Source organism: Somniosus microcephalus, chromosome 4 (assembly GCF_052327205.1).
Source record: "Somniosus microcephalus isolate GS21.2 chromosome 4, FLI_Smic_1.0, whole genome shotgun sequence".
NCBI lineage: Eukaryota > Metazoa > Chordata > Chondrichthyes > Squaliformes > Somniosidae > Somniosus > Somniosus microcephalus.
This window is the reverse complement of record NC_140990.1, coordinates 107,072,450-107,092,427: the sequence shown is the minus strand read 5'-3', so window position 1 is coordinate 107,092,427 and position 19,978 is coordinate 107,072,450. Positions and strand designations below refer to the sequence as shown.

General features: G+C 50.1%; 1 pseudogene; it reads right to left on the bottom strand.

Moving 5' to 3' along the window:
• LOC147119660 (Ig heavy chain C region, membrane-bound form-like) overlaps nt 1-13,712 on the bottom strand; it is a 34,969-nt pseudogene extending 21,257 nt beyond the window's left edge.
• Between the last annotated feature and the right edge of the window lie 6,266 nt (nt 13,713-19,978).

The window sequence follows — 19,978 nt, the reverse complement described above, 5'->3', positions numbered from 1 at the left end:
GAGCACGCTATTGGGGTATTCTATAGGCCTCCAAATAGTGAGAGGGAGGTAGAGGAGCAAATAAATCTGCAGGGAAATCGCAGAGACATGCAAGAGTTATAGGCCTAGAAATTCAGTATAGCCACTTTTGGGGCAGTAAAGTCGGGCGGCCGCTAAAGTTTGCGCCCGGCACAAAGTCGCGCCACCTTCGCCGATATTCAGTCGCATCACCCCAAAAGGTTGCTGCTGCGCTAAAACAGATGATGCACGACTATCTTTAGGCGCTAAGCCGGCGGTGCTGAGCGATACCCCCGAGGCCGGGCGCAGCGCCGGTGCGGCGAGTTGTTGATTGACGGCAGACACTCTGGCGCCGGTCAGCTCTTAAAGGGGGAGGGTGGATTTGTTTGCCTGCCACGCCCTGCACACTGCAGCCCTCAACCTAGGCCTGACCACTTCAGCTTCACCTGCACAACGCCCAGGGCTATGGAGAAGGTGACCTGTGGCTGCTGGTTGGTGGAGTGGAGCAGGCGCCATGTTCTGTTCCCAGAAGGTGGCAAGAGGCCGCTGCCCAGTGCCTACCGGAAAGCCTGGAGGGAGATCTCAAACAGGGTGTCTTCCAACAGCGTGGTTGCCAGGACTCCTGTGCAATGCCAGAAGAAGTTCAACGACCTCACTCGGGTTGCCAGGGTGAGTACCCTTTCCAGTGTCCTTCTCATCCCTGCATGTGCACCTCACTTTATGGGCAAAGGGACCTGAAAGCCCTAATGGCCAGCCCTCATCCAGCAGCTATGGGACTGTCATGAAAATCACTTGCACATTCAGCACTTTACACACTGTACAAGCTATTCGAGCATGGGAGGCATTGCAGACAAGATCAGGGCTACACACTGTACAAGCTATTCGACCATGGGAGGCAGTGCAGACAAGATCAGGGCTTCACACTGTACTTAGAGGCCGTCCATTCTCTTGCAGGCCAAGGTGGTGCACAACCGGCGGAAATGAACTGACACCGGGGGAGGCCATCCTGACGTCAAAGAGCTCTCTGACCTCGACCAGCGTGAGGAGCGCATTATGGCAGGCCGGCTGATTGGCCCCGTCGCCACTGGAGATGCCGACCCTGTTCTGGGCACCAATGGTAAGGGCATCACCTTTTTGACCTCTCTCGTTACACTTGTGCCTCACATCAGCATCCTTTGCCACTGACCGACCAATGCAGTGCATGGCAGCACTCATGCCTCCCTCGCTGCCGCCCTGTCCTCACTCTAAAGCTACTCTTGTGCCTTCCTGACTTCAGATGGTGAATCGCCAGGTGAGGAGGCGGTCCCTCAAGCTGCCACTGTCAGCGCTTCCGAATTCGAGGAGGAGGAAGAGGAAGCCAGCCCATCAGTGCCACCCTCAGCCGCGCCAGCCCATGCCGAGGAAGGGGACACGTCTTCCCTGGAGGGGAGCCGGGGGGAAGGGTCGGAGGAGAGTGAAGCTCCGGGGCCCAGCGGCCTGCAGCAACGCGGGAGGGGTGGGGAAGCTTGGCGGACTTCTACCCAGAGGGTGAGTGCGGCCTCCAGTCCTGCGATGGTAAGCGCAGAGGAGGTGCGGCTCCTGGAGGAAATGGCCATCCAGGCTGAGCGCAGGCACAATGAGCTCATGGCTGCAGTGGCAAGGATGCCTGACTCCATTAAGTCTTTGTCAAGGAGTGTGCAGCAATTTGGAGCAGCACAGGCCAGGAGCCGACAGGACTTCACGGCAGCACAGGCGGCTTCGAGCCAAGTGCTCAGTCATGCCGTCCATTCACTAGCTGTTGTCATGCGGAACAGACCAGGGCCACACGGGCACTAACTGCTGCCACACTCACTGGATCAGCCAGGCATCGCCAGGGCACACACCGCGCAGCAGCAGCCCAGCAGTCTGTTCTTCAGCTGTTTGCTGCGCATGCTGCAGTGCTGGCCCGTGCGAGTGCCAATGTCTCAGGCGACCAGCGAGCACCTGTGATCTGCCAGGTTGGCACCATTCCTGCAGCCGACACTGCCACTCCGCCATTGCAGCTGACACGAGCCGCTGGACAGACTGCTGCCGCCCAGGCAGAGTTGGAGCAGTCAGCAGCCGGCCCCTCCAAGGCCATAGCTGGTGCAGGCCGACCCCCAAGGGCATCTGCCGTCTCGCCATCTGACCCTCAGCAGCCTTCCCCCAGCCTTGCTGCAGCCACTGGGCTCCCATTGAGGAGGAGCTGCAGGGCGGGCAGGGGCCAGGCAAGGATGCAAAAGGCATCGCCCTCGCAGGGCAAAATGTAGAAGCCCTGCACAAATGCCTGGTGCTTTTTTTAAGGCCGAGATTGGTGTAGTTGTGTTTTTGTAAGGCCGAGACTGGTGTCTTTCTTTCTTTTTGTAAGGCCGAGACTGGTGTAGTTGTGTTTTTGTAAGGCCGAGACTGGTGTCTTTCTTTCCTTTTGTAAGGCCGAGACTGGTAGTTTTGTGTTTTTGGGGGGGCTTCTCCACATGAGGTTGTAATGTGGGAAGGGCAGAGGTTTGCAATAAATTATTGTTCTTAAATTGCACTGTGCATGGTTTTTTTGTCAAGTCCTGGTTGCCCTGCTCGGCTGAGGGCTTGTGCAGCGGCTACATTCATCTGCTGACATTGGCACAAGCCATTCCCTGAGAGGGGGCCTAGAAGCGATGTTCAATAAGCCGGCGACGTGCGGCCCTTGCACTTTCTGCCTCCCTCCTCTGCTCGTCCTCCTCCTCCTCCGCCTCCTCCTCCTCGTCAGGTGGTCCTCCAATCTCTGGTGGCAGTGGCTGAGTCCTGCGGATAGCCAGGTTGTGCAGCAGGCAGCAAACGACCACGAAATGGGAGAATCGCTCCGGCGAATATTGTAGGGCTCCACCGGAACGACCCAGACAGCAGAACCATTGCTTCAGGACGCCGATTATTTGTTCGATGATGTTCCTGGTCGCTTGATGGCTTTCGTTGTATCCCTCTTCAGCAGGGGTGCTGGGCGCACGGAGCGGGGTCATCAGCCAGGTACACAAAGGATAGACTTTGTCCCCGATAAGCCATCCTCGTGGGTGAGGCTGGGCCTGGAACATGTCTGCCACAGAAGTCTGTCGCAGGATGAAGGCATCATGGCTGCTGCCTGGAAAGTGGGCATTGACAGCTAGGATGAGCTGCCTGTGGTCACACACCAGCTGGACGTTGAGAGAATGGTAGCCCTTCCAGTTGCGGTAATCCTCGGCATTCTCCAGAGGTGCCCGCAAAGCCACATGCATGCAGTCAATGGCGCCCTGCACCATGGGGAAGCCCGCGAATGTTGCAAAGCCCATTGCACGCTGTTGCTGCTTGGCAAGGGCCATGGAGAAGGAGATGAACTGACGTCTCCTTTTGAAAAGGGCATTGGTCACCTGGCGGATGCAGCAATGCACGGCGAACTGGGAGATGTTGGAAATGTCCCCAGTCGCGGATTGGAAGGAGCCGGTGGCATAGAAGTTGAGAGCCACCGTCACCTTCACTGCCACCGACAGAGACGTCCTGCTCCTCAGCTGTGGCTGCAGATCACCGCCAAGCAGGTGGCAGATCTCTGTGACCAGCTCCCTTCGGAATTGCAGCCTCTGAACACACTGCTCATCAGACATGTTGAGATAGGAGAAATGCTGGCGGTATACCCTGGGTCGGTAAGGCCTCCTTTCCCGACGCCTTTTGCCCCCTCTCCTTCTAGCCAGGGCTGCCACTCTCTCACGGCGTCTGTGAGCCCTTTGGATGCAATGGAGAAAGCCAGCGTTTGCACCCATTGCAGCCCCCATAATATGTTCGCAAAGAATGATATATCAATGAGGCAAAGAAAAGTGGAAAGCTGTGGCCTGAAGCCACAAGTACCTGTCCGAGTGTTGAGCCAAAGCAGAAAGCTCTCTACCTTGGTCTCTCTGCAAAGATCCCTTTCTCAAGAAGGAGTGCTGTGAAATGGCAGCCTTTTCTAGTGCTGGAGGAGTGCCCTTTAATTTGCGCCCCCCGCGCCCCGCATCGACTGAGCACCATTCCACTCTACCAGTCGCTAGGGGGCCAGGCACACAATGGGGCATCGCGACTGAATTTCCGGTTGGGGGCGCACAAAGGGCGTTGCACGAGGAAATGACGTCATGATCTGCCGCTAAATCTCTAGTGAAGTTGGGGAGAGGCGCAGTTCGCGCTGCGCCCGGCCGCTAGCCACCTAGTGCCCGACATCTACTCCACCTAAGGTGCTATCGGCTGGCGCAACCACCTGAATTTCTAGGACATGGAGTGGTGATATTGTGGGACGTTAATTACCCAAATACCTATTGGAATAATGCTAGGGTAAAGGTTAGGACGAGTACATATTTCTGAAATGTGTTCAGGAGAATTGACTCGACCAGTATGTTCTTGGCCCACTCGAAAAGAGGCATTCCTGGATCTGGTGCTGGGGAATGAGGTGGGCCAGGTCGAGGGGCAAGGAACAATCTAGATTGGAACTTCTAAACTGGAATAGGGCTAACTTCAATGGGTTGCAAAAGGATCTAGCCAGGGTAAAATGGAACCAAAGGCTGACAGGAAAAACTGTAATGGAGCAATGGGCGATATTTAAGGAGATGTTCCAAGTACGAGCTAGGTATATTCCAACAAGAGGGAAGGGTAAGGGAACCAAAGCAAGGGATCCTTGGATGATGAGGGAGATTGAGAAGATGATGAAACAAAAAAGAGGGTGTATGATGAATTTCAGGTGAATTTGTCAAGGGAGAACCAGAACAAATGCATTAAGTTGAGAGGGGAAATGAAGATGAAATTAAGATTGATAAAGAGAGAAAATGAAAGTAGAAAGGCAGGTAAAATAAGAGGGAACCTAAATATCTTCTACCGGCATGTAAATGGTTATTGAGTAGTAAGAGGCCAGGTGGGGTCTATTAGGGACAGGGTATAGTGCGGGGGAATGAGACTGACTGGCTTGCTCTACCGAGAGCCGGCACAGACTCGATGGGCTGAATGGCCTCCTTCTGTGCCGTTCTGACTTGATGAATTTATGAATCTATTCTAAGTGTGCTATGGAGACCAGGACTCTGCACAACATTGTAATTGTGATATAGAGACCTGGACTCTGCACAGTATTCTAATTCTGATCCTGATGAAGGGTTTCGACATGAAACGTTGACTCTATTTCGCTCTCCACGGATGTTGCCAAGCTTCTTGAGTTTTTTCCAGCTTTTCCTGTTGTTATTTCTAATTGTAACATCGAGATCAGGATTCGGCACAATATTCTAATTGTGATATCGAGACCAGGACTCTGCACAGTATTCTAAGTGTGATATAGAGGCCAGGATTCAGCACGGCACTGTCATTGTGATATCGAGACCAGGACTCTACACAGTTTACTAAGTGTGATATGGATACGAGGACACTGCACAGTATTATAAGTGTGATATGGAGACTGGGTCACTGAACAGTATTCTAATTGTGATATGGGGACCAGGACTCTGCACAGTATTCTAAGTCTGTTGTGGAGACCAGGACTCTGCACCGTATTCTAAGTGTGATATGGAGACCAGGTCACGAAACAGTATTCTAAGTGTGATATGGAGACCAGGACTCTGCACAGTATTCTAAGTGTGATATGGAGACCAGGTCACTGCAAAGTATTCTAAGTGTGATATGGAGACCAGGAGTCTGCACAGTATTCTAAATGTGATATGAAGACCAGGACTCTGCACAGTATTCTAAGTGTGATATGGAGGCCAGGATTCAGCACGGCACTGTCATTGTGATATCGAGACCAAGACTCCACACAGTTTAGTAAGTCTGATATGGAGAGCCGGACTCTGCACGGTATTCTAACTGTGATATGGAGAGTAGGACTCTGAACAGTCTTCTAATTGTGATATCGAGACCAAGGCTCTGCACAGTATTCTAAGTATGATATGGAGGCCAAGATTCAGCACGGCACTGTCATTGTGATATCGGGACCAGGACTCTACACATTTTACTAAGTGTGATATGGATACCAGGACACTGCACAGTATTCTAAGTGTCATATGGAGACCAGGTCACTGAACAGTATTCTAAGTGCGATATGGAGACCAGGACTCGGCACAGTATTCTAAGTGTGATATGGAGACCAGGACTCTGCACAGTATTCAAAGTGTGATGTGGAGACCAGGTCACTAAACAGTATTCTAAGCGTGATATGGAGAGCTGCACTCTGCACAGTATTCTAAGTGTGATATGGAGAGCAGGACTCCGAACAATATTCTAATTGTGATATCGAGACCAAGACTCTGCTCAGTGTTCTAATTGTGATATGGAGAACAGGACTCTGCACAACATTCTACGTGTGATATGGAGACCAGGACTCTGCACAGCATTCTAAGTGTGATATGGAGACCAGTTCACTGCACAGTATTCTAATTGTGATATGGAGACCAGGTCACTGCACAGTATTCAAAGTGTGATATGGAAACCAGGTCACTGCACAGTATTCTAAGTGTAATATGGAGAGCAGGACTCTGCACAGTTTTGTGTGATATCGAGCCCAGGACCCTGCACAATGTTCTAAGTTTGATATGGAGAGCATGACTCTGCACAATATTCTGATTGTGATATCGAGACCAGGACTCTGCACAGTATTCTAAGTGTGATTTGGAGAGCAGGACTCTGCACAGTATTCTAAGTGTGATATGGAGAGCAGGGCTCTCACAGTTTTTTAATGTGATATTGAGAGCAGGACTCTGCACAGTATTTTAAGTGTGATATGGAGGCCAGGATTCAGCATGGCACTGTCATTGTGATATCAAGACCAGGACTCTACACATTTTACTAAGTGTGATATGGATACCAGGACAATGCACAGTATTCTAAGTGCCATATGGAGAACAGGTCACTGAACAGTATTCTAAGTGTGACACGGAGACCAGGTCACTGCACAGTATTCTGCATGTTATATGGAGACCAGGACACTGCACAGTATCCAAAGTGTCATATGGAAAGCAGGTCATTGAACAGTATTTTAAGTGTGATATGGAGAGCAGGACTCTGCACAGTTTTGTGTGGTATCGAGAACATGACCCTGCACAATATTCTAAGCGTGATATGGAGAGCTGCACTCTGCACAGTATTCTAAGCGTGATATGGAGAGCTGCACTCTGCACAGTACTCTAAGTGTGATATGGAGAGCTGCACTCTGCACAGTATTCTAAGTGTGATATGGAGAGCAGGACTCCGAACTGTATTCTAATTGTGATATCGAGACCAAGACTCTGCTCAGTATTCTAAGTGTGATATGGAGAACAGGACTCTGCACAGTATTCTAAGTGTGATATGGAGACCAGTTCACTGCACATATTCTAATTGTGATATGGAGACCAGTTCACTGCACATATTCTAATTGTGATATGGAGACCAGGTCACTGCACAGTATTCAAAGTGTCATATGGAAACCAGGTCATTGAACAGTATTCTAGGAGTGATATGGAGAGCAGGACACCGCACAGTTTTGTGTGGTATCGAGAACATGACCCTGCAAAGTACTCTAAGCTTGATATGGAGAGCAGGACTCTGCACAATATTCTAATTGTGATATCGAGACCAGGACTCTGCACAGTATTCTAATGTGATATGGAGAGCAGGACTCTGTACAGTATTCTAAGTGTGATATGTAGAGCAGGGCTCTGCACAGTATTCTAATGTGATATTGAGAGCAGGACACTGCACAGTATTGTAAGTGTGATATGGAGAGCAGTGGTCTGCACAGTATTCTAATTATGATATCGAGTCCAGGACCCTGTACAGTATTCTAAGTGTGATATGGAGAGCAGGGCTCTGCACAGTATTCTAATTGTGATATCGAGACCAGGACTCTGCACAGTATTCTAAGGCCTAGAAATTCAGTTGGGCGTGCCAGCCGTTAGCGCATTAGTAGGAGTAGATCTCGAGCGCTTGGCGCTTAGTGCCCGGGCGCAGCGCGATCTGCGCCTCGCCCCAACTTCAGTACACATTTAGCGCCGTCGCAATTTTTAGCGCGCGCCCTCCTGCGCGCGCAGATCATGACGTCATTTCCTAGTGCAACGCCCTTTGTGCGCCCCGAACCGGAACTTCACTCGCGCTGGCCCATTGTGCACCGGGCGGCCCTAACGACTGTGAAGTGGAACAGTACACAGCCGAGGCGGGCCGCGGGGAGCGCTAATTAAAGGGCACTTACCCTGCACTATAAAGGCCAGCCATTTTGCAGCATTCACTCTTGTGCAACGGTTTTTTGGTGAGAGACCAAGGAGGAGAGCTTACTGGTTTGGACCAACACTAGGACAGGTATTTTTAGCTCAGGCCAGAGCTTAGCAATTATCTTTGCCTTCATTGAGAGCTCAGTGTTTGCCAGCATATAATGGGGGCTGCATTGGGTGCCAATGCTGACTTTCAGCCTTATGCCAGAAGGGCTTACAGACGCCGTGAGAGAGTGGCAGCCCTGGCTAGACACAGAGGGGGCAACAGGCATCGCCGGCTGAGGCCTTACCCACCCAGGGTATACTGCCAGCAGTCCTCCTATCTGACCATGTCTGCCGCGAAGTGTGTTAGGAGGCTGCGATTCAGAAGGGAGGTGGTTGCAGACATCTGCCAGCTGCTTCACAGCGATCTGCAGCCACAGCTGATGCGCAGGACGTCTCTGTCGGTGGCAGTGAAGGTGACGGTAGCTCTCAGCTTCTATGCCACCGGCTCCTTCCAATCCACTGCTGGGGACATCGAAAACATCTCCCAGTTCGCCGTGCATTGCTGCATCCGCCAGGTGACCGATGCCCTTTTCAGAAGGAGACATCAATTCATCTCCTTCCCCATGACCCTGGACAAGCAGCAGCAGCGTGCAGTGGCTTTTGCAAGAATAGCGGGCTTCCCCATGGTGCAGGGCGCCATTGATTGCACGCATGTGGCTTTGCGGGCACCTCTGGAGCATGCCGAGGATTACCGCAACCGGAAGGGCTACCATTCCCTCAACGTACAGCTGGTGTGTGACCACAGGCAGTGCATCCTAACTGTCAATGCCTGCTTTCCAGGCAGCAGCCACGATGCCTTTATCCTGCGACAGACAACTGTGGCTGACATGTTCCAGGCACAGCCTCACCCTTGAGGATGACTTATCGGAGACAAAGGCTATCCTTTGTGTACCTGGCTCATGACCCCGCTCCGCGTGCCCACGACCCCTGCTGAAGAGTCATACAACGAGAGCCATCAAGCGACTAGGAACATCATAGAACAAACAATCGGCGTCCTCAAGCAATGGTTCCACTGTCTCGATCGCTCCGGGGGAGCCCTCCAGTATTCGCAGGAGCGAGTCTCCCAATTCGTCGTCGTTTGCTGCATGCTGCACAATCTGGCTATCCACAGGACTCAGGCACTGCCACCTCATGTTGGACCACCACCTCAGGAGGAGGAGCAGGAGGAGCATGAGGAGGAGGAGGACGAGGAGTGCCAGCCCAGGAGGGAGGCAGAAGGTCCAAGGGCCGCCCGTCGGCGGCTTATTGAACGTCACTTCTAGGCCCCCTGTCAGGGAATGGCTTGTGCCAATGAAAGAACATGATTGCAGCTGCTCCGCATGCCCTCAGCCGGTTATGGCAACAAACACTTCAAAGATCAAACATGGACAATGTTAATAAATAAAATGCTTTATTGTACAAACTCAGGGCCCTTCCCACATGAAAACCAAAAACAGACGATGCCCCCAAAAAACACTCAAACACATTACTCGCTCCCACAACCTGGAGAGGATTAACAAAACAGTGCAACTAAAATGGCCGTCATCCTCGGCCTTCGTAAAAAACAAACATCACATCCTCGGCCTTCAAAAAATAAACATCCAATTCTCGGCCTTCAAAAAACAAACATGCAATTCTCGGCCTCAAAAAACAAACATCCAATTCTCAGCCTCAAAAAACAAACACAACTGGCCACACATTCGACTTTTTGGCCCGCTAGGGCGATGCCTTGGCCATCTTTGTGTGGCCCCTGCCCGCCCTGCTGCTCCTCCTCAAAGTAAGGCCATTGGCTGCTGCAAGGCAGGGGGCAGGCTCCTGAGGGGCACATGTCGTGACGGCAGATGCCCTTGGGGGTTGGTCGAGTCGAGGTCTGGCCGTCGAGTGGGCGGCTGTTGAATGCTGCAGCTGTGGCTGGCCAGCATCAGTCGCTGCAGCAGCTCCTGGCAGTTCCACTGGGGGAGTGGCAGTGGCGGCTGGAGGAATGGGGGCAAGCTGGTGGATGGCAGGCGCTCGCTGGTCGCCTGATACTTTGGCACTCGCCCGGGCCAGCACTGCAGCATGCGCACCAATCTGCCGAGGGACAGACCGCTGTGCTGCTGCAGTGCGCCGGGTGCCCTGGCAATGCCTGGCTGACACAGCGAGTGTGGCAGCAGTGAGTGCCCGTGTTGACCTGTTCAGTGACCTCATCAGAGCACCCAGTGACTGCACGGCACCACTGATCAGCTGCCCACTCGCTACCTGAGCTGCCCCGAATGCCGCCCGACTCACTGCCTGATCTGCCCCAAATGACGCCCGACTCGCTGCCTGCTCTGCCCCGAATTCCGGCAAACTGATGGCCTGTGAGGCCCCGATGTCGGTCACACTCCGAGAGACGGACTCGATGGCCTCAGGCAACCGTGCCACTACCCCCATGAGCTCCGTGTGCTGGCGCTCCGAGTCCGCGGACAAGTCCTCGAGGCGTTCCATCTCCTCGGCGAAGACAATCTCCGGACTGGAGGCCGGACTCTCCCTCTGGGGAGAAGCCCGCCGAGCTGGCCGACCCTTCCTGCGTTGCTGGACGCCGCTGGGCCCAGCAATTGGACTCCCCTAGGACCCTTCCCCCCTCTGGGGAGAAGGCCGCCGAGCTGGCCGTCCCTTACTGCGTTGCTGGACGCCGCTGGGCCCAGCAATTGGACTCCCTTCTGACCCTTCCCCGCTCTGGGGAGAAGGCCGCTGAGCTTCCACCCCCCTCCCGCGTTTCTGCAGGCCGCAGGTCCCATGAGCTCCCCTCCCCTCTGAAACTTCCGCCACGCTCCCCTCCAAGGAAGACGTGCCCCTACATTCGCATGGGTTGCCGCGGCTGAGGGTTCCCCTGATGGGCTGCCTTCCTCTTGCTCCTCCTCCTCCTCCTCTTCTGAGGGGCTGTCACTGGCAAGTTCAGGGACCTCCTCCTCACCATCTGAAAGCAGGAAGGCACAAGAGTAGTTTTGGTGAGGAGAGGGCATCAGCGAGGGATGCATGAGTGGTGGCATTCAGCGCATTGGTCGGACAGTGTCAAAGGATGTAGATCTGATGCGCAAGTGGGACGAGAGAAGTCCAAAAGGTTATGTCCTTACCATTGGTGCCCAGAACAGGGTCGGCATCTCCACATGCAACGGGGCCAATCACCCGGCCACCCATGATGCGCTCCATGCGATGTTGCAGCTCAGTGAGCGGCTGGATCTGGGGTCGGCCTCCCCCGGTCACAGTCCGGCTCTTCTTATTATTGGCCAGCTTGGCCTGCAAGAGAAAGGACGGCCTCTAAGTACAGTGTGTAGCCCTGATCTTGTGTGCACTGCCTCCCATGGTGGAATAGCCTGGCCAGTGTGTCGCCCTGATCTTGTTTGCACTGCCTCCCATGGTGGAATAGCCTGGCCAGTGTGTCGCCCTGATCTTGTGTGCACTGCCTCCCATGGTGGAATAGCTTGGCCAGTGTGTTAAGTGCAGAATGTGCAATTGATGTTCATGCCTGTCCCATAGCTGCTGCTGAGGGCTGGCCATTAGGGCTTTCAGGTCCCTTTGCCCATAATGTGAGGTGCACATGCAAGGATGAGGAGGACACTGGAAAGGGTACTCACCCTAACAATCCGAGTGAGGTCATTAAACTTTTTGCGGCATTGGACACCGCTCCTGGGGACCTCGCTGTTGGCTGACACCTTGCTGATGACATGCCTCCAGGCTCTCCGGTAGACGCGGACCGGCGCCTTCCTGCCATTGTCCGGGTACAAAATATGGCGCCTCTTCTCCACAGCACCAACCAGCACACTCAGATCAAGCTCTGAGAAGCACTGCGCTCGTTCACGGGCCTTCTGCATGGCTTCAGGCGCTATTTGGGTCCAGCAGCAGTGTTCAGGCCTAGCTGGAGGGCTCCACTATCCAGGGCGTGGCAGCAGACCAAGTCGACCCTTCCCCCTTAAGAGCTGGCTGGCACCAGGGTGTCTGCTGTCAATCACGAGATGGCCGCACCTGCGCTGCGCCCGGCCTGGGTGCTCTCGCTCAGCACCTCCGGCTTAGCGCCTAAAGAGAGGCGTGCAGCGCCAGTTTTAGCGCTCGAGCAAACTCTTAGGGCGAAGCTAATGAATATCGGAGAAGTGGCCTTGATTTTGTGCCAGGCGCAAACTTTAGAAGCCGCCCGACTTTACCGCCCCAAAAGTGGCTACAATGAATTTCTAGGCCTAAGTGTTTTATGGAGAACAGCACATTACACAGTATTCGAAGTGTGATATGGAGTCCAGGACTCTGCACATCATTCTAAGTGTGATATGCAGGCCAGTTCACTGCACTGTATTCTAATTGTGATATGGAGACCAGGTCACTGCACAGTATTCAAAGTGTGATATGGAAACCAGGTCACTGAACAGTATTCTAAGTGTGATATGGAGAGCAGGACTCTGCACAGTTTTGTGTGGTATCGAGACCAGGACCCTGCATAATATTCTAAGCTTGATATGGAGAGCAGAACTCTGCACAATATTCTAATTGTGGTATCGAGACCAGGATTTTGCACAGCATTCTAAGTGTGATATGTAGAGCAGGGCTCTGCACAGTATTCTAATGTGATATTGAGAGCAGGACACTGCACAGTATTCTAATTGTGATATCGAGACCAGGACTCTGCACAGTCTTCTAAGTTTTTTATGGAGAACAGGACATTGCACAGTATTCTAAGTGTGATATGGAGACCAGGAATCTGCAAATTAGTCTAAGTGTGATATGGCGACCAGGACTCTGCACGGTATTCTAAGTGTGATATGGAGACCAGGAATCTGCACAGTAGTCTAAGTGTGATATGGAGACCAGGACTCTGCACAGTATTCTAAGTGTTATATGGAGACCAGGAATCTGCACAGTATTCTAAGTGTGATATGGAGAACAGGACTCTGCACGCTATTCTAATGTGATATGGAGACCAGGAATCTGCACAGTAGTCTAAGTGTGATATGGAGACCAGGAATCTGCACAGCATTCTAAGTGTAATATGGTGTCCAGAACTGTGCTCATTAATCTAAGTGTGATAAGGAGACCAGAACTTTTCACAATTCTCTACGTGTGGACTAACCAAGTTTCTATATAAGTTGAACATAACTTCACTGCTATTCACAGTTTCCCCTGTATCCCACAACACTAACCTGGCATTGTGGTGTTCCAGACCAACCCGCTGTGTCGAATCACACAGTAGATTGTGCTGCTCCCCACCTCTGACTCGGTGATGGTTAACTGGCTGCTCAGGGTTTAGGTTCCCCTTTTGTTGAGCACTGGTGGATAAGTCCTCAATCCAGTTGCGATCGACTCTTTATCTTTCTTCCAGGAAAGGCTGGTGATTTCGGGGGAGCAGTCCATCGCCAAACAACTGTAGGTCACGGAGCTGTCGGTGTTGGGTTGTTCACAGGAGGAGAGCAGGGCGTAGAGTGTGGGAGGAGAGGGTGTCCCCTTGAAAGAATGGCCAATTGAACAAGTTAAACTCTGTAATCCATGCTCATAAAACATCAAACAATTCGAAATTTGACTCCAGGATAACCTCATTCCATCATATTCCGATCACAATCGATATCAGCATTTGAGCTTCTGTCAGTGCCATCATATGCACCTGTAGATCCCCTGGTCAGGAACACACCTCTCCGTCCCCGAGCTCTGTCACATTACAGTGATAAGAACCTTATCACCTCACCTCCAAAAAGTTTCTTTAATTGGATAATAAAATAGAAGAGCAGATACCTTTCCCTGCTATTTTGGCCAGCATTTATTTTCCAATCAACACCAGTTATAGTCATTTATTTCATTGCAGTTTTGGGAAATTTGCTCTGTGACAATTGAATGCTGCCTCTCCTTACAAAACAGCAGTGACTACACTTCAAACGTAACAGCATAATCCGTGAATATAAAATTAGCAGGAAACCCTCAAAAATTAACAACCATAGATTTGAACAGGGAAGTTTTCCACTCCCTAGTTTCTAAGATTCAAGCTATGGATGAATCGGGATTAATTCGAATCTATCTCTCTAATTATCAGTATTTGAGGAAGAGCGATCTTTTTCAAAGCTCTTTGATTTGTGTTCTGTCCCATTCTATTGAATGGATGTCTCCTGAGATTCCTCTTTCCTCCCGCTCAATTAATAATCCACGTTAAATACAATTCCAAAATGCAGTTAATTGGAAGTGTCTCTTTAAATGGCCCATTTCATTTACCAAAGAAAATTCCGACGTCCTACCAGTGAGAACATGCGCTGCTTTCTGGTTCGTAACAGGCTGCTCTTGTTGCTGTTTGTATCGAACATAATCTAAACATTGAGACAGGTTTCTTTTCTAAATATCGAATATTGGCCAACCTTGAACATTATAAATCGATTTGATGCAGAGAGTAGTGTTGAACGGATGTCTTTCTAACTGGATAAGATTATGCAGTGGAGGCCCCCATTAGGACCTCTGTTGTTCTTGTTATATAAAAATTACCTGGACTTGGATATGGGGAGAATAATTTCGAAGTTCGCAGATGATTCAAAACCTGACAACATAGCAAATAGTGAGCAGGATAGTAACATACTTCATAGAAACATAGAATCATAGAAACATTGAAGATAGGAGCAGGAGTAGACCATTCGGCCCCTCGAGCCTGCTCCGCCATTCAATGAGATCATGGCTGATCATCCAAATTCAGTACCCGGTCCCTGCCTTCTCCCCATACCCCTTGATCCATTTAGCCTTGAGAAATATATCCAACTCCTTCTTGAATATATTTAATGAATTGGCCTCTACTGCCTTCTGTGGTAGAGAATTCAGGAAGACATAATCAGACTGGGGAAATAAACAGGCACATGGAAGGTGCAATTTAATGCGGATAGGTATAAAGCATGGGGTTAGAAACTGACTAAAGTACCTTCTATAGTCTCCCTGCAGTGTTTCTGAACTGCTCCTTCTGAACGTCACAAACTCATTTACTGATCTCATTTCCGAGGCGCCTCCTCAACCTTAAAGTCAGCCGTTTAAGCTTCTCGCAGATAACAGTTTCTTCAATAACTGAGTCAAATTACATTCCCTGAAATAGAGGAGCACGAACCAAGTTTACAACCAGTCAGGAGGACTCCTGATTCTCACACTGTGAGCAGTCGCACGGAAACAGAACAGGCACAAATGGAGAAACAATGGTGCTCCCGGCAGATAGATCTGTTCAATCTCTCAATTTCAATCAAGCTGTTGGATTTCTAATTTATTTCTTGTCAATTTCCGTACGATCTTTGAAATGAAACTGGTATTAATGTGAAAAACTCTTCAACGTAAAACAATGTATCACCCTCTGTCGACAATCTTGCAAACCATGTAAGATTTAATTTCCCTGAACAAGTATAACGAAATAATTCACATTCCAGGATAATTTGCTGCCCTTAACATGGGACTCAGCGGCAGAGTAAAAATTTAGCAAACCAGGGAACATTGACATTGAAAACCGATTACCCACTGATTTGGTATAATTTTATAATTAAATATAACCTATAAAATCATCGAGGGTAAACACGAAGTTAATTCATTAAAATCTGTGGCGACATCTTATCGAGCTGAGAAAGAAATGCATTGGTTCCTAATTTAATTTTAGACTTAAATAAAAATTCTCTCCAACCCTTCAGATTTTGCGGTAACAGTAATCCTGGCCAGTATACAAGGCAATTTTGAGCAGTCTTTATATATAATGAATTAACACTGATGTTATGTTCTAAGTTAATCTTCATGTTAGCTGATGTTACACTGTATCATTGAAAATATTCTGTGGGCCTGTCTGGCCCTTCCTCCTCAGAACCAGCCGCACCTGGAACTTGTGTAATCAAATTAATCTTGTTGAATATCAATGTTTTATTTGTCATCTCCAGCCTTATTAATAAAAAAAATTAATAGTAATTGTAAACCTGTTTCTGCCTGGTAACTTCTGATATATTAGGGTAGAAATTAAATTATCATGACAATTAAACAATATTAAATTATTAAGCATCATATTAATACATAAATACATTCAGACAATATATTACTTTTACTTAAATCGAATCACATTTGAATTATTTAAATGATCACAAACTGTTAATACTGTCCCGCTTTCTACCTACAACTTTTTAATCTCTTCATGTTTCTGCCCTCTCTGATATTACATAAACTCTGTCTATTCTCAGCGTGTAGTTCACATTATGGATTTAGGAGTGGATTATTTTAAATAGTTCATTTCCAGCCGGGGTCACATCTCACTAACTACCGATGGGCTAAAACACCGCGGCCTAGAAATTCAGTGCCCTTAGAGCCGATTTTGCGGCGCTAGAGGGCCTAGCGCTGCAATTGGCGCCGGCGCCTAAATTGCCTGGGGCCCTTCCGCCGCGGTAGACCGGTAGCGCTGCGCCGGCACCGATGATGTCATCGGTGTGCGCAGCGTCCCGGTTGCCATGGTAACCCGCCCGAACTGGGAAATTGACTTGCGGCCGCATCGCCCGTGGCAGCCGCAAGCAACGTTCTGGCAGAGGTGCCTTGCACAAGTTTGCGCCGGCGCATTAAAGGCCCCGCGGCGGCCGGCCGCTTTCCCGCCGCCCGCCCGGCCGCAGCTCCCTCCCCGGACTTCCCCCCCCCCCCCGGAACAGAAGCAAGCCCGGCACTTGTCCGAGGTGCCGGGCTCATTTTTAATAAGATTATCGCGGGCCGCGGCCGGGTGCAGGCAGGTCCTCCTTAAGGGAAGGAGGAGGCCTGCACTTCCCGAACCTGCCGCACCGCAGCGGGCGACGCAGCGCCGGAATAGCGCCGAAATTCAGCGCATAGCGCCAGTTTTCAGGCGCTAACAGGTTTCAGCAGCGCCGGTAGCCGTTTGGGCGCAGAAGTAGTGAATTTTTGGCCCGACCAGCGCGACTTAGCTCCGGCACTAACTTCCGGCGCTAAAGCCGTTGCTGCGCCAAAACCCAATTTCTAGGCCAAGATGTCCTTTGTCTATCGTTTTATCCCGTATAGAGCACAGCTATGGGAGACAGGATGTTGTTTTAAATTCAAAATAATATGAATGTAAGTTGTGAGGGTGATTCAAGAAGGCTTCAAGGAGCTATAGACAGGCTAAGTGAATGGGCAAGACATGGAAAAGGGAATATAATGTGGAGAAATGTGAAGTTATGGACTTTGGTAGGAAAAATAGAAAAGCAGAGTATTTTTTAAATGGTGAGAGATTTTGAAGTTGAACATCAGCCAGGATCTTATTGAATGGTGGAGCAGCTCGAGGGGCTAAATGGTCTACTCCTGCTCCTATTTATTATGTTATTATGTGCTTAATACATGCTATATCTCCCGCTGAAGCCGATCACAAACTGGGCATTTCTCTACCTATTGGTAGCCAGGCTATGAGAGGGCTTGTTCAGGAATCCAAATCAGCACAAATTAAACAGTACATTACGCAGCTGCTAGTCAGTAATACAGGAGCCTTCAGTTTATATCAGGCGCAGAAATCTGAGAATATTCAAGGAAATACAGCGGTTTTAAGGCAATTCCATGTCTGTTTTGCTTACTTTGCGATTCGCACTCATCTCTTTACAGTGTGGGTATGGGGTTATTAAAATCTCTCTCCAGCACTTCAAGCAGTGTTGAATAATGGGTCTAAATTATCTAGAATTATCTTTATTTGGCAATAATTTAATTACATGGCATGTGGATCCATGTATTATTCTCTGATCCCATTTTATAATATTGTGAGCATAGAATTTACCGAAAATCATGCTTTAGATGTTATACCATGTGAAATGTATCGGCTGAAAATTCAGTAGCCTTAGCGCCTCATTTGAGGCGCTAGAGGGCCTTGCGCCGGAGTTATGGCCAGTAGTGAAATTCCCTGGGGCCCTAAATCGGCATTGCTCCGGTAGCGCTGCGCCGGCACCGATGACGTCATTGGTGTGCACAGCGTCCCGATTGCCGTGGTAACCTGCCCGAACTCCGAAATTGAGTTGCGGCCGCCTCGCCCGTGGCAGCCGCAACCAGCGTTTTGTCAAAGGTGCCTTACTGCAGTTAGCGCCAGTGCATTAAAGGCCCCGCAGCGGCTGGCCACTTTCCCGCCGGCCACCTGCCCGCAGCTCCCTCCCCGGACTTCTCTCCCCCCCCCTGGAACAGATGCAAGCCCGGCACTTGTCCGAGGTGCCGGGCTCATTTTTAAGCAGATTTGCGCGGGCCGCGGCCGGATGCAGGCAGCTCCTCCTTAACGGAAGGAGGAGGCCTGCACTTCCCTAGCCTGCCGCACCGCATCGGGTGCCGCAGCGCCGGAATTGCGGCGCGAACCGGCAGTTAGCGCCCTTTTCCAGGCGCTAAGACCCTTCAGTAGCGCCGGCAGCTGTTTGGGCACGGCGCCACTGAATTTATGGCGCACGCAGGGGACTTAGCGCCGGCACTAATTTGGCTAAGCCAAAACCCAATTTCTAGGCCTATATGTCTTGTGACAGCGCTACTGAATTATTTAATGTTAAAATAGATAAATCCCCTCTTGCTCCCATTCATATTCACGCTAATCTGCACCACACAGTATTTGGCAGCAACCCAGCTGACTGCCGTTAGCGAGGCTCGAACACCCAGTGTAATTTTCATGAATCTTCTGGGGTTTCTGTGCAGTAAATCAAAGATCTGTTTCCTCCCTACTGAATGCCTGGCTGAAAGCCAACTTCAAATCCTTTACATTGCCAATTTACAGGAAACATCTGGGGGATCTGTGCAGTAAATCTAAGAACTGTTTCCTCACTACTGACCGCTTGGCTGAAACCAACAACAAACCATTTACATTGCCAATGTGGCTAGTTTATATACAAATCTACCCAGCAACAGTACTGGGGTCAATATTCATTTTTTTAGTTGTGTAACTGTCCGTTACATTTCCCATCTCTTAGGAAAGGAAATATAATCCAAAGTCTCAGAAACCATGTCAGTAGCAGCAGTCAGCTGGAGGAGCAGTCCCGCTCCTGACAACACTACAATAGATATAACAAAAGAAAATGCTGGAAAAACTCAGCAGGTCAGGCAACATCCGTGGAGAGAAATTTGAGTTGACGTTTCGGGTTGGACCCTTCTTCAAAACTATAATAGATAGATAGAGAGATAGACAGACAGACAGATAGACAGACAGACAGACAGGCAGAGAGAGAGACAGACAGACAGACAGAGAGAGAGACAGACAGACAGACAGCAAGAACCTCAGAGAGAGGATGTATTCTGAAATAAATAAGGACACATGTTTGTGTGGATGGATAGATGGCTACAGAAATGCAGGAATGATAGATAGTTAGCTGTCTGAATGTTTTATTATAAATGGACCGATGAGACATGGTCTCGTGTAACATAAACTGAGACAGAGCCAAGTGTAATATAAAGAGAGACAGGGTCCAGTGTAATATAAACAGAGACCGGTTCTAGTGTAATATAAACAGAGACAGGGTCTAGTGTAATATAAACAGAGACAGTGTCTAGTGTAAGATTAAAAGAGACAGGGTCCAGTGTTATATAAACAGAGACAAGGGGCTAGATTTTCAGTATAGGCAGTTTTGGGGCGCTAACCTTAGCGCCCGCCCGAAGTTAGCGCCCGCCCCAAAGTAGCGCCCCGTTGCCGGGAATTCAGTGGCTTCGCCCTAAGAGGTTGGTGGAGCGCTAAAAGAGGCGTTCCACTACTCTCTTTAGGTGCTAAGCCGGCGGTCCAGAGGAATAGCGCCCAGGCGGGGCGCAGCACGGGTGCGGTCATTTTTGCACTGACAGCAGACCCCGTGGTGCCGACC